Below are 15,417 nucleotides of genomic sequence, written 5' to 3'. Positions count from 1 at the left end.
TACCCACAAATGCAGACATACAAACCACACACACACAAAGGAGCACGCCCCCCCCCTCCCCTGTTGAACCGGTGTACCTGAGTACCCAAGACATGCTCGGACAGACCGACCCCCTCAGCTCATTTCTCCAGCCCAGACACACACATACATACACACAACCACACATCGGTCCCAGTCACAAACACAGACCCTCCCACTATATGCACGAATCGCACACACGCAGGCACATACTCAGCAGTCCAGTACAGACAGACTCACACATGTGCCTGGATGTACCAGCCACGGAAGAACCATCACCACCTCCATGTACAGAAACCTCCCCCACCCCCGTGCCGGTCAATGGACACAGCCACATGCTGCCCACACAGGCCCCCAAGCCCACAAACACACAGATACACACCCATCTCGCCACTTGGTTAAATTCCATACAGTAGGCGGCGCCCAGCCCAGAAGAGAAAATCCAGATAAATAAATCATGTTCGGAGCATCAATCTCGGCCCCAACCTGGCTGCCTCCTTGCTGCAGGTAAAGCGAGACGGGTCTTAAATATTTCATAAATGAATAAACCTGTTAAGAGAATATAATTTACAGGGCCATTGGCTGGAGGCTCACAATAGCCCTCCCACATCTTTTCATTTCGGAGAGCACGTGGTGGTGGCAGGTGGCGGCCACAGGGGCATGGTGTCTGGTGCCCCACCCGCTGCCCTTCTGCCAGGGGTGTTATTCCCAGGGAAAGGGGCCTTCTGTGATTTTCCATCCACTAAATCCAGCTGCTGCTCGGAGACAGGGCCCTGCATTCTCTTGTCTTTTCAGCTTTTTTCCCCCAAGCCTTGGATGCCTTTTAAATGCCGATCCATCCCTGGCAACTGTGATTTTCCAAGGCCTGTTTCACACAGGACTTGGATGTGTTAGAACTGAACTGTTCGGGAATGGGGAAGAAGAGGAGGTCTGGCAGGGGGGTGAGTGGGGCAAGGACAGCTTGTAGCCGGGCCTGAGGGGCAGCTGGACCGAGGGAGGTTGTGCCTGACGCCAGGACTGCATGCCCCCAGGGAGAGGCGGAGGAGCCTAGGGCAGCAAAAATGGCTCCTAGGACAGACCGTGGGAACAGAAGGTGCATCCCAGGACCAACAAAGGGTCTTTGGGTCTGAGCATAGCTCAGGAAAAGGAGGCTGGAATGAGGCTGAGGTCGGAGCCCTCACCGCAGCCTCAGGCAGCTGGAGCCAATTAAAGCCCCTTGCTGCTGGGACCTGCATCTCAGCGGGGGCAGGAGTCTTCAGTGTCCCTGAGCAGGCTAGGTGGCCTCCTCTGCCCCCAGCTAGCAGGACCCCCTGGCTCCGGCTGCTTTTATCAGAGGTAAGTGGCAATGACGAAGGGCTCCTCTGAGGGTCTGTCTGCCCGTGGAGAGAGGCTGAACAAAGTCAGGAAGGGATCATTCAGTCCGGGTGTTTTCTGAATATCTCACAAGAATGTGGTTCCGGTTCTCTCAAGACTCCCACAGATGTGGGGAGAAAGGAGAATGTTACACAACATTAAGTGGGAAAAGCAGGATATCAAATGGTACACACAGGAGGAATGATGGCATGCTTAAACAACAACAAAAAAACCCTGTGAACAGGGGGTGAAGTCAGATGTGGCTGCCTTTGGAGACTGGGAGTATGGGTGAATTGTTTTTCTTTTAACTTGTCATATTTTCCAAAAGTCTATAATAAGCCTGTCCTCCTTTTATAGTGAGAAAAAACCCCCACCAAGTGCCTTACAAAACCAAATATATAGAATGGTCCCATATTTTACATTTCCTTATCATAAATTCTTTATCATCTGTCTAGAAAAAAGTATGTTGACAGTGGTTATGTAGGGGTAGGGGTAGAAACACGGGATTTTTACTTATTTAACCGTATATTTAGATCTTTCTAAATTCAACATAGTAACATGATAATTTCATTAAAAACAAAATGCTTAGGATGGGGAAGTTCTTTCTGATATCAAGCCTGAGTGCCTCCTGCTGCATCTGAAAGCCCCTCCTCACTATCCCCATTCGGGTGTGCATCGCTTGAGGCTTGAGAAAGGCCAAGGGGCAGTTGCTCAACAGGCACACAGACTCTCTTCCAAGACCTAAAGGCTGGCATTCAATTTTGCTGCCTGCCCAATCCAGGTGTGTGGGGTGGGGGTGGCGGACAGAGGGTCTGATGAGTCGGTGCCTCTGAAAAGACTGGGGGTCAGAAGGCGGCCTTGGAGTGACCAGGTCAGGGACTTAAGGCGCTAGAAGAAAGGAGGAGTGGAAGAAGGGCTGGGTTGGCAGCAAAGCTCCGGAAGGGGCTGCCCCCAGGGCAGGCGGGGTGCCCAGGCTCGGGAGGGAGGAATGTGTCTCCTGGCCAGACAGCCCCAGTGGCTGCCAACTAGGGTAGGCCCATGCTCCTGGGCTGGAGGGAGGCCGTCTGGGTGGTACATCCAGGCTTGAACGACGTGGTGTGTGGAGGGATGCCTTCCTGGCCCCTCCTCTCTCTTGCCCTTAGTGGGGAGGTAGGCCCGGCTGGCCCATGGGCAGCACCAGCGAAGGACAGAGTTGGAGGGCCCGAGCCAGCTGCGCCAGACAGCGTGGCCTGGAGGCCAGGCCCTACTTTCAACGACTTCCCTGCTCAGGGAGTGGGGGCCGCAGGCTCTCCAGGAGCCTGGGCCCCAGGAGGCGCTTCCTGCTGCCCCTGATGTAGGGTTGCGGGGCTCTGCTCACAGAGCCCGTCCCGAGGTTGAGTCGCACATGATCCGGTCGCAGAGCGAAGCTCGATTGGACGTCACTGCCCACAGCTCCGGGTTCCGGGAAAGACACGGGCTCGGCGAGGGGGCGGGGCCTCGGCAGCCCCGCCCAGCGGCCCCGCGGAGCACGCCGGGACGGGGCGCTGCCATGGCGACGGGAGCCGGCCGCCCCGCCCCGCCCCCCCGCGCGGCCTCCGAGCCGAGAGGCTCCCGACCCCTCCCGGCGTTGCCCGCCCGCCGGGGCTTGTCAGGCCGGACGCCGCGGAGGAGGCCCCGGCGCGGCCAAGATGGTGGGCGCCGCGGGAGGGGTGCGGTAGGGAGGGCAGGAAGCGCGGGCGTTTGCCCTCTCGCCGCCCCCTCTCGAGGTTGAGGAGAGGAGAGGAAATGGCCCCGGAGGCGATAATCGAGCTGCCAGTGTGTCTGGCCTGACAGCTCCTACCTAAGCCTTTCCCCCGAGGCCCGAGGCCCGCCCTGGCCCCAGAGGCGGGCCGAGCAGGGACTACCCGCGCTAGGATCCTGAATTTGACACCCGTCCCCCGCTCCCCACCCCCCGCGCCACCCCCACCAAACGCCCCTTCAGCCTCTCTGTCTTCCGGGCTCTGTCCCTTCCCCCAGCCTGCTGTGCCTCCACCCTCGGGAAGCGGGCAGGGCAGCGTTTCGTTCCCCAGGCCTAGGGGCCTGGGATGCCAGCCTCTACCCACCTACACCCCAGGCGTCTGTTATGGGACAGCGAGAACCTGTTTCCCCTCGGTACAGCTGCCATCAAGGTCCTCGAGCGCCCATGGCTCTGAGCAGCCATCCCTGCCCTCCCTGGAGACCCAGCTAAGGGGACAACTACCCCGGGAGACCCTGATCCCCTTACCCTGTGTTCTCCCAGCAACAATGGGGACACGAGTAGGATGGGCACTCACACTGACTGGGCCAGGCCAAAAGTCGGGACAGATGACTTATCTTCCCAAGTCCTGCGTGTGAGTGACTCTGCCCAGGTTTTGTGGGCAAACAAGCCCAGATCTGTTAAGGAGTGAAGTGGCAGAGCTGGGACTCAGCCAGGCTGTGACTCTGGATGCCTGTCCACACACAGTGGCACTCCCTGCTCCCTGGCCGCCTAGCCTGGGCTGGTCCAGCCGCCTATCTCTGGCCCAGAGCAATGGCCTGGCCTCCCAGTCCCTCCTCCTTCCCACTACCACAGGCCCGGCTTCCCTTCTGAGACGCCAATCTGCAGCCACACAAAGCCCTGTTTGTTTGCTTTCTCTGCTGCTCCCCCTGGATCCCATGTCTTTCTCTGCTACCTGCCGGCCTGGCTTCCTCTCCAAGCTGCCCTCCCAGCCAGCTGAAGGGAAGGAGGAGGCAGCCATTCCAGCATGCCCTGCCTCACAGCCACCCCAACGTACCTCGAATCCACCTCCCCAGTGCCAGGGCACCCAGCTGGGGCAGCCCGGCCCACAACAGTTTTGCAGCCCCCTGGCTGCCTCTCAGAATGTAGGGTGTCAGCTGGTGGAACAGGAAAGATGCCTGCAGCCAGGGGCTGGGGCAGGGGGAGGGGAGCCCAAGAGGCCCAGCCAACCTCCCCTCTCCTTTTGTGAGCAAGGCTTGTTTTGTTCGTCAGTCAGGAAGGCAGCCCCTGACTTCCCAGCAGCCCCCGGGCTGCCAGGAGATAAGGAGATGAATGGGGCCAGGAGGGCTGAATTGGAGAAGGCAGAGGGACACCCTGCTTTTACGGCCCTCCCCCACCCCTCACTCTCTCTGGGGGTTCCTGGGTATCCCAGGCTCTGGGATGAGGGCTTATAGGCTGCACTGGGAGCCCTACGTGGTAGGTGCCCTCTCAGTGCCGACCCTGGGCAGGCACCTGAGCAGATCCCTCTCTGCATGGTGGGCACCCCAGAGTGTACAGCCTTGGGCACCCTCCGCAGTGTCTTGGGAAGCTTCATCAGCCTGAGCTGAAACAGGGCTTTCACAAGCAAAGAAAAATAAACACCCGCATTCCACACCACCTTCTCTACCTGCAGAGTGGGGGCTGCCCTCTCTCCCCGTTCAAATAAAGAAACCCAATACTGATACTGCACCAGATCTAACAATCTCTCCCGGTTCCCTCTACCCGGGGCTCTTTTATTGTACCCTGCCGCACTGGGTGGCCCAGGGCAGGTCCTAACCTCCCTGGTCCTCCCCTCTTCCCCTTCCTGTCCCCTCCATGCAGAGTTTAACCCTTACGGCAACTCAGGATAAAGGCATGATTATGCACACATATGGCAGGAGGCTCCATGAGAGAAAGCCACAGAGACAAACTGCCCCTGACAGGATTCAAGCTCATGTCTGCCTGACTCTAAGCCCGAAAACCTTCCTACCAGGGCTGCAGTATCATTTCACAGCAGTGATTCTCAGCCAACTCGATGAATTACCACCATGAGAAGGGGAGCAAGGAGCGGGCAGAGCTAGCGGATGCCGTGTCGTCTCAGCACTGCCACTTGGTTGCTGTGTGATGTCCAGCAGGTCACTTAGCCTCTCTGGGCTTCAACTTCCTTGACAATCTGTATAGGCAGTTGATAAGGCTTAGAGAGGACGGACCACCCAATGCCCAGGAAAATAGCAGGCACTTGTTAAAGGATGGCTTTTCTCTGTGATTCCTTTCAGCAGCCAGAGAGACAGGCGTCCATTTCTTAGAGGAACCAGACGTCTCCCACTGCTGCTCTCACCCATCTGGCCCTGCTGCCGGTCGTCCCCCCAGTCATCATCTCTGGCCCTCTGGAACACTCAGGCTAAGGCCAAGGGCTTCCAGTTTGAGCTCCCCAGGCTCCTGTCCTGCCCAGGAGACCAGGGCCTCTCTGCTTAATTAGCCAGGGCGAGGGCCCCAGGAGACAATGTCACCCTAAGGGAACAAAGCCAGCTCCCATCCACATCCTGCTGGACTCAAGAAAAGAGAACCACTCAATTAAGTCTGATTTGCCAAAACGTCTGTTTTTAGTGCTATTTCGGGCCACGGTGGGGATTTTCTGTGCTTGTCTCAAAGGTATCCTAAACCAGATTCCTTCCTACCTCCCCCACCCCTACTGTGTTTGAAATGAAAATATGTTCTTCCTCTTCTCTCCCTTTCCTTTTTCCTGCTTCTCTTTCCCACCTATCAGAGGGATGCAAAGGAGAGAAAGGATGGAGGCTGGGGCCCCAGGGAAGGATAATACTCCATGCCCCTTACTAGGCCTGGGCAGGTCCCCTCAGTCCCCCAGGGTCCCGCATGCTGGGAGCTATGGTTCCCTGAAACCCAGCTGGTGAGGGCTCCTGTGGGCCTTTATCTTCTCCCTGCCTCTGGAGGCCACCAAAGTTGGATCATTTTCTGCTGTCTTGCCAGACACACACCAGGCATCTGCCCTTCCCTCCACACACCCTGGTCTTCTGCCTCTGAGCTACTGCCTGGGCTGTGCCCTCCCCCAAGGTCTCTCCTTCCTGCACTTTACCTTCTTAGCTTGCAACAGGACAACGATTAACCCCACATCTATGCAATCACATCTTTAACGGCTGCCCATCTCCCAAGGCAGAAGCTTCCAAAGGACAGGGGCGGCATCTGCTCGGCCAGTACCGACTCTCCGGGGCAGGGGGTCAACCTCCTTTGGCGCCACTGACATCTTGGGCCAGATAATGTGTTGTGGGGCCTATTCCATGCACCCCAGGATGTTCATCACGTCCGAGCTTCTGCACACTGGAGGCCAGCACCTCCCCAGTTGAGACAGCCGAAATTTTTCTGCCCATGGCCCGCATGACTCCGGAGGGTCAGACTCGCCCCCAATGAAGCAGCACTACCCTAAAGCCTGGCACAGTGCCCTCCCAAAAGGAATGAATGCAGGACCCCTCCTCCCTCCCCTGGAGAGAACAGGTGAGTTTTATTTTCTCTCTTTACCTCTTATTATCATCATCTTGTACAGATTTAATTTGCCCTATCAGACCAGAAGCTTCCAGAAAACAGGCCCACATGACCTCAGCTGTGTATCAGTGCTGACTGCCCATAACTATTGCTGGACGAGTAAGTCTCAAAGCGCCAAGAGCACCAGACGGAGGCCTCATTCTGGCTTCCCCTTTGCCAGGGCGCTGGATTACTGTGTGACTTTGCTACGCCAGCTAAACTTCTCTGGGCATCCGTGTCTCTCCAGTCACTGTCACAATTCTTTGTCCCACGGGGCTTGTGGAACCGCCCCCCCCCCCAAGAAGATTCTGTCAGGTGGTTTTCAATTTACATTTTCTGAGACTTTTTATTATTACAAACAGGGGACACTGGTTCACCACTCTGCGAGTTACCAAGTGCAGCTCAGTGCTCTAGAGGCACAATCTGTTTTAAAACTCCTCTTAAAAACAAAACTACGAAGGGGGTGCTGTGATTTTCGTTTCTTGATCAGGGAGGAAATCGAGTCTCAGATGGCTGGAGGGAGCTGCTAGAGGACACCCAGACGTGGTCTGGCGGCCTGTGGTGCCTGGGGACGCCTTGGTCAGTGAACGCTGAGCTTCCACACGTGATCCTGAACTCTTTCCTAGTCTGCAGCCGGCCTTTCCCAGTGAAGAAGGCCCTAGCAGGGCCTCCCTACCGTGAGGCCTCACTGCTGAGCTCCCCTGACAGAAAGAGCTCCGGGTCACCAGGGAAGGGTCCAACAAGGCCCGGAGGTGGCAAGTGCTGATTCAAGAAGTTGGCCTGTCTCAGAGGGGCTGGGAAGGCCGCCCGCCACTCCCTTCCCTTCCCTTGTCATCCCTCCCAGGAAAGCCCTGGCTGGGACACACTTCCGCCAGCACAGAGCCCTTCTGTGCCATTCTTCAGGGCGCGAAGCAAAAACAGTTGGGAGGAACCATTCTCTAGCACCTTCTATGTACCAGGTGCTGCTGTAAGTCTTTTACGAGCATTAACTCATGAACTCTCCCAACGGTCCTATGAGCAAGGTGCTGTCACTTTCTCCATCTTACAGGTGAGGCAACTGAGCCAAGGAAATCAGGACCTCGTCCAGGTTAGCAGGGGGCTGAGTTGGGATCTGAACCCGGGCGGCTAAGCTCCAGATCGTCATGCTTCGCCACGAGGCCGAAGCAAAGATGCCGTGGCTGTATTCCCAGCGCCCTGGGGGAGCCACGGGGCCTCCATATGTGATTCAGGAATGAGTGAGCGAACGGGTGAGCGCGTGGTTCCCCGGGCACAGAGCCGCCGAAGTCCCCAGCTGCTGGAGGCTTTCTCGGGGCCCACCCACGACACTGGGACAGAGCCGCTTTGGAAACAGAAGCTCTCGCCAGGAAACTCTCCTTCTCACCTGCCCCGCTGTGTAACAAAGACCCGCTCAACCCATCTCCTCAACCGGGCCAGAAAAGAAACTTGGTTTTGGCCCGTGTGCCGGCCGGGAAGGTTTAGAGGCACAAAGCTGCCATCTTTTCCATGTGCTAAGTCTGGGAACAGGAAGAGGAAGGGCCCCGTCTGCTGCGTGCGATCCGGAGGGGCCGCGGATGATGCCTACTGGACAGGTGGGGGTACAGGGCCTCAGGGAGGGCAGTCTTTAGCCGGACTGTGCCCAGGCTGGCCTAACCCCAAGTGCGGAACTCCTCATTCCCAGATCCTAAAACAGCCCGACACTGGCCTCACACTTATGCCTGCAGAAATCAGCGCTCCCACCGCTGGCACGAGAGGGAGGTGACCGACCTGGAGCAGCGGCGGGAACTCAACCTCTCCCCAAATCCCGACCCACCCGTGCTTCTGCTCCCCCACCCACACGGTGCACAGTCTCCAAGAGGGGACTCAAGGAGACGGGCATGGTCCGCTCCAGTCTGCAGGTCCCCCCTCAAGACCCCCCAGCCTGGGGCCTGTCCCCGTTCGTTCAGCTCACTCTACTCAGTCCCCTACTTTCTAAGCCCCAAGATGGTGACTCCCCCAATTTACAGCTGAGACCGAGGCCTAAGGGCGGAGGGGAGATGTCCCCACAATTCCTAACGGGTGGCCCCCAGTGCCCACTCCCTGGCCTGCTGACTCTATTTCCCCTCCCAGGACTCGCTCCTGGCCCTCCACGGTGTCCGGGATGCCTGCTCCCTTGAGGCCGATCACTTTGTAGAGAAAGTGGATGTCCACTGCCCCCCTGGCCCTTGGACTTGGAGGGCCTGGAAGGTCAGACCACATGCTGGCTGGTCTCTGGGTCACAGGGTGAACACGAGGCTGAGGGCAAAAACCCGAGGGGGTGTCTGCTGAGGGAAGGAAGGAACGTTCAGCGTCAGAGCCCTAGTACTCCTGGGTATTTCCTTTTTTGAGTCTCCGCATACTATTTAGCAATAAGAGCATCTCCTTCCCTCCTCCCTCCCTGCTTCTCTCTCCCCCCACCTTCTCTTTTCCTGCCTCACCTCCCTTCCCCTCTTTCCCTCCTTCCCTCCCTCCCTCTGTTCTACCACCACAGGAGCACAGTTTGCTAGGGTTCAAGAACCAGCAGAACAAAACCTCGCCTCGCCAGCAGAGCCCCAGTCTTTGCCTTCAGCCCCTGGCACTCACCCTCGCTGTCCCCCGCCACCACCCTCCCCCCCCCCCCCCCCCCCCCCCCCCCCCCCCCCCCCCCCCCCCCCCCCGTGTCAAATTCCAGTCTCAGATCCCCAGTGACCTACCCAGGCACAGGGCACAGCTCTGCCTCACACAGTCTCCTCAATCCCCGGGGAAACAGGCCGAGCCAGTTTCTCCTTGGCCCCCTCAGGGAGCAGCCTGGGGGTGCTGGGCCCCTCTCTGGCCTCACTCTTCTCTCAGAAGTCTGGCAGAACAGAATCCTCTGACCAGGGCCCTGAGAATCTGCAAAGTGCCAGCAGGCGCCTGCCCAGGATCTCAGGGCGCACAGAAACAGTGCTGGGACTCTCACTCGGCCCACTGCACCTAGCCCTTCCTGCCAGGAAGCATTTCCAAGTGTCTCCCGTGTTCCAGGCCTTGCCCTTGGCACTGGGGCCAGGAGAGGAGGGAGGTGTGTTCTCGGGCCTGGATGCTCCAGCCCTGTGGGGAGGACAGACACTGACAGAATTCCCGATAATGCCAGGATAAACGCTAGGCTGCGGGTATAGACAAAGGGAGATGACTCAGTCTGCCTCACAGGTCAGAGGAGGAGGAGACAGGACGCGTCTGTTTTGGTCTTGGGAGGCAGGGAGGAAGGTGAAGGGCATCTAGGTGGAAGCCGCAGCCCAGGCACATGTGCAGAGGCAAGGATGCACACAGCCGAATTCGGGGAAGAAGGCTGTGCTGTGGCTGGAGGGGAAGGAAGGGGGTTGAATGGGGCAGAGCAGGCGGAGAACAACAGAAGGGGCCCCTGGCACGGGGGAAGGACCACGGGCTGGACCTGCACTCAGAGGGCAGCAGGACCCCTGGAAGTATCTGCTGCGGTTGAGAAATATCACTCTGGGAGTGTGGCCCACGCTGGGAGGGGGCGGGACGGAGGCAGGGAGGCCCGGAGGCCCCAGCAACAGCCGGGCCTCTCCCGTCATCATTCTCTCCAAGCTGGCTCCTCCCCTCTTGGCCACGGGACACGCGCCACGTCCGTTCCAGCCTCGGAACACTTGCTGGTGTGCTCCCTCCACCAGGATCCCGCCTGTTGTTCTCACTTACCCATGCCGAAGCACCTGTTCTCTAAGCCCCCTCTTCCACGAAGCCCCTGCCTCCCTAAAGCTCCTAACTTCGGTTGAGACGGAATCCTGAAGCTCAAGCGATCTGTTGGGCCCGTCTCGAAAGGGAGTTCTACACGGTATCCCCCTGCGTGGACAAGTCTTCCCAAAGACGCTGCCCTACAGTCTGGCCCTTATCATCCCCGTAACACCTACGTGGGCCCTTCACAGGGGGACCTGTTTTCTGGCCCCCCCAAAACCTGGCTCGACTCTCCTGACAATGTGGGTTCCCCTGGGTATTTTCTGGGTCTCAGTCACCCACTGGGCTGTGACCTTCCTGGAGGCAGGTGCACGAAGCACGGGAGGTCAGCAATGGTGGGTCCTTGGAAAATACCTGTTCCCTTGGGGCCAGTGAGCCCAGATACCTCTCCCACAGAAACCCTGCCCAGTGTCCACTGCTCCCCCCGTCCCTCCCTGTGGAGCCACACATTTGAAAGTGGGGGGCAGGCATCCACCTCACAGCCACAGGTGGCCATTAAAAGCAACAAGATGGGGGGCCTGGGTGGCTCAGTTGGTTGAGCGACCGACTCTTGATTTCAGCTCAGGTCATGATCTCAGGGTTGTGGGATAGAGCCCCGCATGGGGCTCTGCGCTCCACGGCGAATCTGTCTCTGAAGATTCTTTCTCCCTCTCTCTCTCCCCCTTCCCCTGCTTACACGCACTCTCCCAAATAAATTAAGTAAAAGCAACACGATGCATGCACGGACTGTGGCGGAAATAAACGAGCACTGAGAATGGTGATAGTGCCAACCAGCATTTGGCGGGACAAGTACTGTTCTAAGCTTTGTGTGCTTACTTGGAATAACTCATTCCGCCTTCACTAGAGTCCTATGGGGCCAGTACCCTCATCATCCCCACTGGGCAGACAGGAGTCGCAGATGCAGACGCAGAGAGGTAACTCATTTGGTATGTGGCAGAGCCAGGAGTCAACCCGGAGCCTTGCCCTGGGGCATCTCACCTTACAGCCTCCCCAAGACAATGGAAAGGAGCCAGGAATTTAAAGAGCCCGAGATGTATTCTCATCTTGGGTAAAAGAAAACTAACTTTCGGCATATAGGATACATACGTATTCATGCAAGCGAGCAGCAGAACTGTCTAGGAGGACACATTCAAACTCTTAACTGGGGTTACTTGTGGGAGGGGTGCGGAGGACGCTTTCACTCTCTATACTTCTGGGTTATTTGCGTTTTTCACAATAAGAATGAATCCAAGTATTACTCGAGTGATTAAAAAAGAGAGAACTTGTCGGAGCCTCAAGTAATGTTGTGGAATGAATAGAAGCCAGATTCATTTTGTAGGACTGTTTTTTCAAACTCTGGGTATGACCCATTAGTGGATTATGAAATCAATTCAGTGGGCTGCAACCAGCATTTAAAAAAAAAAAAAAATTCAAATAGGCTAGAACAGAAAGTATCCGCTCAGCCGACAAAGTAGAGGAAAGAGTTATTTCACTAAACTTTTGTTTCAGTTTTATATAGTGGTGGTGAAGAGAATTGTGACCTAAAATGTATTTCTTATACATTTTATAATGTATCCTTGAAGCAGGTTTCTGGCAGAGTTTGAAAGCCACCATTCTAGCCTTGGGGTCTAAAAGGAAAATGTTGGGGGAGGGCACCTGCAAGGGACTCTTGGTCCAGTGGAAGAGAGATGGTTTTGCCCAGTGGGTGAGTTTCCTCTATTTAGGAAGAAGCCAGAGGGGTCCCTGGCTCTTGGAAAATGTCCCATTTAGCCCACTCTAGAGTTGGCTTCTGGGGCCTGGGCCGTCTGGATACCTCTGCTTCCTTCCAAGGCTTTTTGCCTTGAGAACTGGGATGGAGCCTCTCCCAGGCCAGAAGGTCTGTGCTCACTCCTGTGTGTCACCCAAAGCTCCTAGGGATGCTCCTGGGGTCCCATATACCCCCTCTGCTGTCAAGGGGGGGGGAACAAGATTCCTTTCCAGCTTCCAGATCCCCAGAAACACCCCAAGGAAGCCTCTGGAAACACAGCTATGTGGTCAGTCGGGAGGGGCCTCCACGGAGTCGACAGCGAGGGCTGCCCCCACCCTGGGTGAGCCTGACCTAGGCAGAGCAAGGTCTGTATGGAGGACAGAGTGGAGGAAGAGAAGCAGAGTCCCCAGCCTGGGGCTCCCACGGCGCTGGCGCCTCCACTTCGGAGCTCGCCTAACCCACGCCCGCCTCCCCTCCCAGGGCAGCAGACAACTAAAAAAAGATAAAATAAAAAGAAGTAATTCCCCTGCTCTGACGTCAGCGCGAGGTTTTAACAGCCCGGCAGCGGCCTGAAACCGGATTGCAACCAGATGTAATGCCCTTGAATCCTCCACACACCGCTGCGTTGGAAGAGAAATGAAGCGGGAGGGGGGTGGGGGGGGGCGGCACTTTGGGTGGGAGGGAGCCGTGCGGGTCCCGCGTGGGTCCTTGAATCAGAGCCTGCTGAAAGCATGGGAAAGGCGCTGCGGGAGGGAGTGCTGCGAGCGGGGAAGCTCAGGGCCCGGGTCCGCCATGCAGGCGCGCTGCCTCCCCTCCCCCAGCCCCCCAATAGCGCATTGTTACATTCGGTTTTGTCCGCTCCGAGCCGAAATCCCAGCGCTCCCCACCCCCCCGTCCCCCCGCCGCCGGATCGCGGGCTCCCAAGAAGGCACGGCTCGGGTCGGCACTCCCGCCCTCGGCGTGGATTTGAGGAGGACTAAGAGCCCCAAGAAGGGCAACGGGCTGGCTGGGAAAACGGGCGTCCCAGGAAGCTAGGGCCGCAGCGGCCTCGGGCCTGGCTGATGGTTCGCTTCCCCTCCGCCCCTCCTCCGAGGCCCCCGGCGCAACCGAGCCTCCAAATGTCACCCCCGCGTCCTGACACCCCCTCGCCCCCGCCGCGCTCGGCAACGCCGCCTGGCGCCCGGCCCCCGCGCCCTCCTCCCGGGCCCCCTGTCTCCCAGGCGCGGGGGCCAGGGAGCTGGCCGGCTCGCCGCGGTCCGGGGACTCGGGGCTCGCGTGTCCGGTGCCCCCGACCGTGACGTCACCCCCGAAGAGCCCGTGCGCCCGGGGCCTGGCAGCGTCGGAGGTCCCCGGGCCTCCGGGGCCGCTTTCTGCCGGGTCGCGCGCGGGCCTGTGCACAGGCCCCGGCGCCGCGGCCCGCGTGGGGGACACCGCGGAGAGCCCCGCGCGCCACATCTCCCCACGCCCGGCCCCCACCGCCCCCGGCGCCCCGCCTCCCGCGCCGCGCCGCACGCCAGGCCCCGAGTCCCCCTCGCACAAGTCGGCTCCCCGTCCCCCACCCCCGGCGCACTCACAAAGCTCCCCTCCCGCCCCGGCGCCGGGCGAGTGCCCCCCGCGTCCCCACGCCCCACGCGGCGGCACTCCGGGCCACCGCGCACGCACAGCCCCGGGCACACGGACCCTCGCCGCTCGCGCCCCCACGCCGCGAACCGCCCCCAGACGGCCATCCGGTGACCTCGCGCACCCCCACACCACACAAAGCCGTGACCTCGCGGACCCCCACATCCCGGCCTGCGGCGCGCTCGGCCTCCGAGCCCGCCTCCATTCCTCACCCTGCCTCGGATCCCGACGCCTCGCGCCGTCCCTGCCCCGGCAGCGGCCCCGCGCCCCAGCGCTCGGTGCTCACCTCGGCGCCCGCGCTCACTCGGGGGCCCTGGCTCTGGCGCTGCGACTTCGCGGCCCGCAAGCCCGGGCGGCCATGGGGGTCAGGGCGCGGCGGCCCGGCCGGCCCGCGGCCAGGCAGGAAGGAGGGTGGGCCGCGGCGCCCCCTCCTCGCGCCGGCGCTCGGGCGGCGGGCAGGGCGGCCTGCTCCGCTCGCCTCTCGCCCTCGCCGCAGCCTCGCTCTCCGACTCGACTCTCCGAGCCCAGCCGCGGCGGGGGCGGCGCCCGGGGGCGCGGGGAGCCGGCGGCGCGGGGAGCGGGCCCTGGCCGCGCACCCGGCCGGGCCTGCCTGGTGTCCGCGGGTGCCGCGGGGAAATGCGATCCCCTCTGCACAGGAAGGGCGAGCGGGGGGGGGGGGGGGCGACGCGCGGGGGGAGAAGGAGAGCGAGAGCGGGAGGAAAAAAGTTCCCGGGCGGCCTGGCTGCGCTCGCTCGAGGCCCCGGGCGCCAGGTGGGCCGTGCGCGCCCCGACAGCACCCCCTGGCGGTCCGCGCGCCCCACTGCGCGTCCCCCCACATCTCCCCCCCGCCCGCTCAGCCTCCCTCGCGTCCCGCGGCGGGGGGCGGGGGGGTGGGGTTGCGCCTTGCGTGGGATCCAGGTGGAGCCCTCCCAGACTCGCACGCCCCATCCCGGGCCAGGGGACGCGGTGGGACCGGGGGCCGGGTGGGGACTGGAACCTCGGGCAGAGGATTTGGACTGGCATCCTGCCCTCAGATGCTTCCAGTCTCTGGCCTGGTTGCTAGGCCAGGCTCCCGCCTTCACTCCACCATCGGCTGTCCCTGTGACCTCGTCTTTTCGGATTGGAAAACATTTTTCAATTTCTGAACTTAATAGGCCGGACAGAAATCTCTCCACATACTGGGTTCCCGGCACCTTGCTGGACACTAGGGAATGAACAGAGACAAGGGGTCTCTGCTGTCATGGAGCTGACATTCTGTTGGGGGCGGACAGACAGCAAACGAATGCTTACATACATGAAGAAGGTATTTCAAGGAGTTATGAGTTCTAGGAAGCAAATTAGCAGGTGAAGTGTCGGGTAGGGGGTATTAAGCTGGAAGTGAGGGAAGGGGGCCAATCTGAGCAGAGAACTGAACAGCAGGAAGGAAGCCTGCTCTGTGTAGAGTCTGGGGAAGAGCATTCCCGGCAGAGGGAAGAGAAAGTGCGAAGTGCAGAGGCCCTGAGACAGGGGAGAGCTTGGTGGGTAAAGAGCCAGGTGACCAACGGGCGGCGCACTGAATGCAGAACCATAAGGGAAGACCTCTGTCTTCAAGGCTACAGAGGGCCTGGTGAGGAATTTGGATGCAAAGTTCTGGTGCTCTGGGAAGGAAGCCATTGGCAGAATTTACGTAAAGGAATACTGAGTAAATGAGTGAGTGAATAAGCCTATG

General features: G+C 59.6%; 1 protein-coding gene across 2 annotated transcripts in view; it reads right to left on the bottom strand.

The window, feature by feature from the left end:
• The window catches only part of LOC111139228 (retinoic acid induced 1), a 117,300-nt gene extending 103,089 nt beyond the window's left edge, over positions 1-14,211 (bottom strand). The window contains exon 1 of one of the 2 annotated variants that reach the window (XM_022491429.1): positions 13,996-14,211. The gene's annotated coding sequence lies outside the window, so the exon portion shown is untranslated. Of the gene's footprint in view, positions 1-13,921; positions 13,968-13,995 lie in introns of those variants that run through there. The other variant, XM_022491430.1, reaches the window with a different exon arrangement.
• Positions 14,212-15,417: the final 1,206 nt, after the last annotated feature.

The sequence above is a fragment of the Enhydra lutris genome, unplaced genomic scaffold (genome assembly GCF_002288905.1).
Source record: "Enhydra lutris kenyoni isolate GAN:26980312 unplaced genomic scaffold, ASM228890v2 scaffoldscaffold97, whole genome shotgun sequence".
Lineage (NCBI taxonomy): Eukaryota > Metazoa > Chordata > Mammalia > Carnivora > Mustelidae > Enhydra > Enhydra lutris.
The sequence above is the reverse complement of the archived record's forward strand: the minus strand, read 5'-3'. Positions and strand labels throughout refer to the sequence as shown.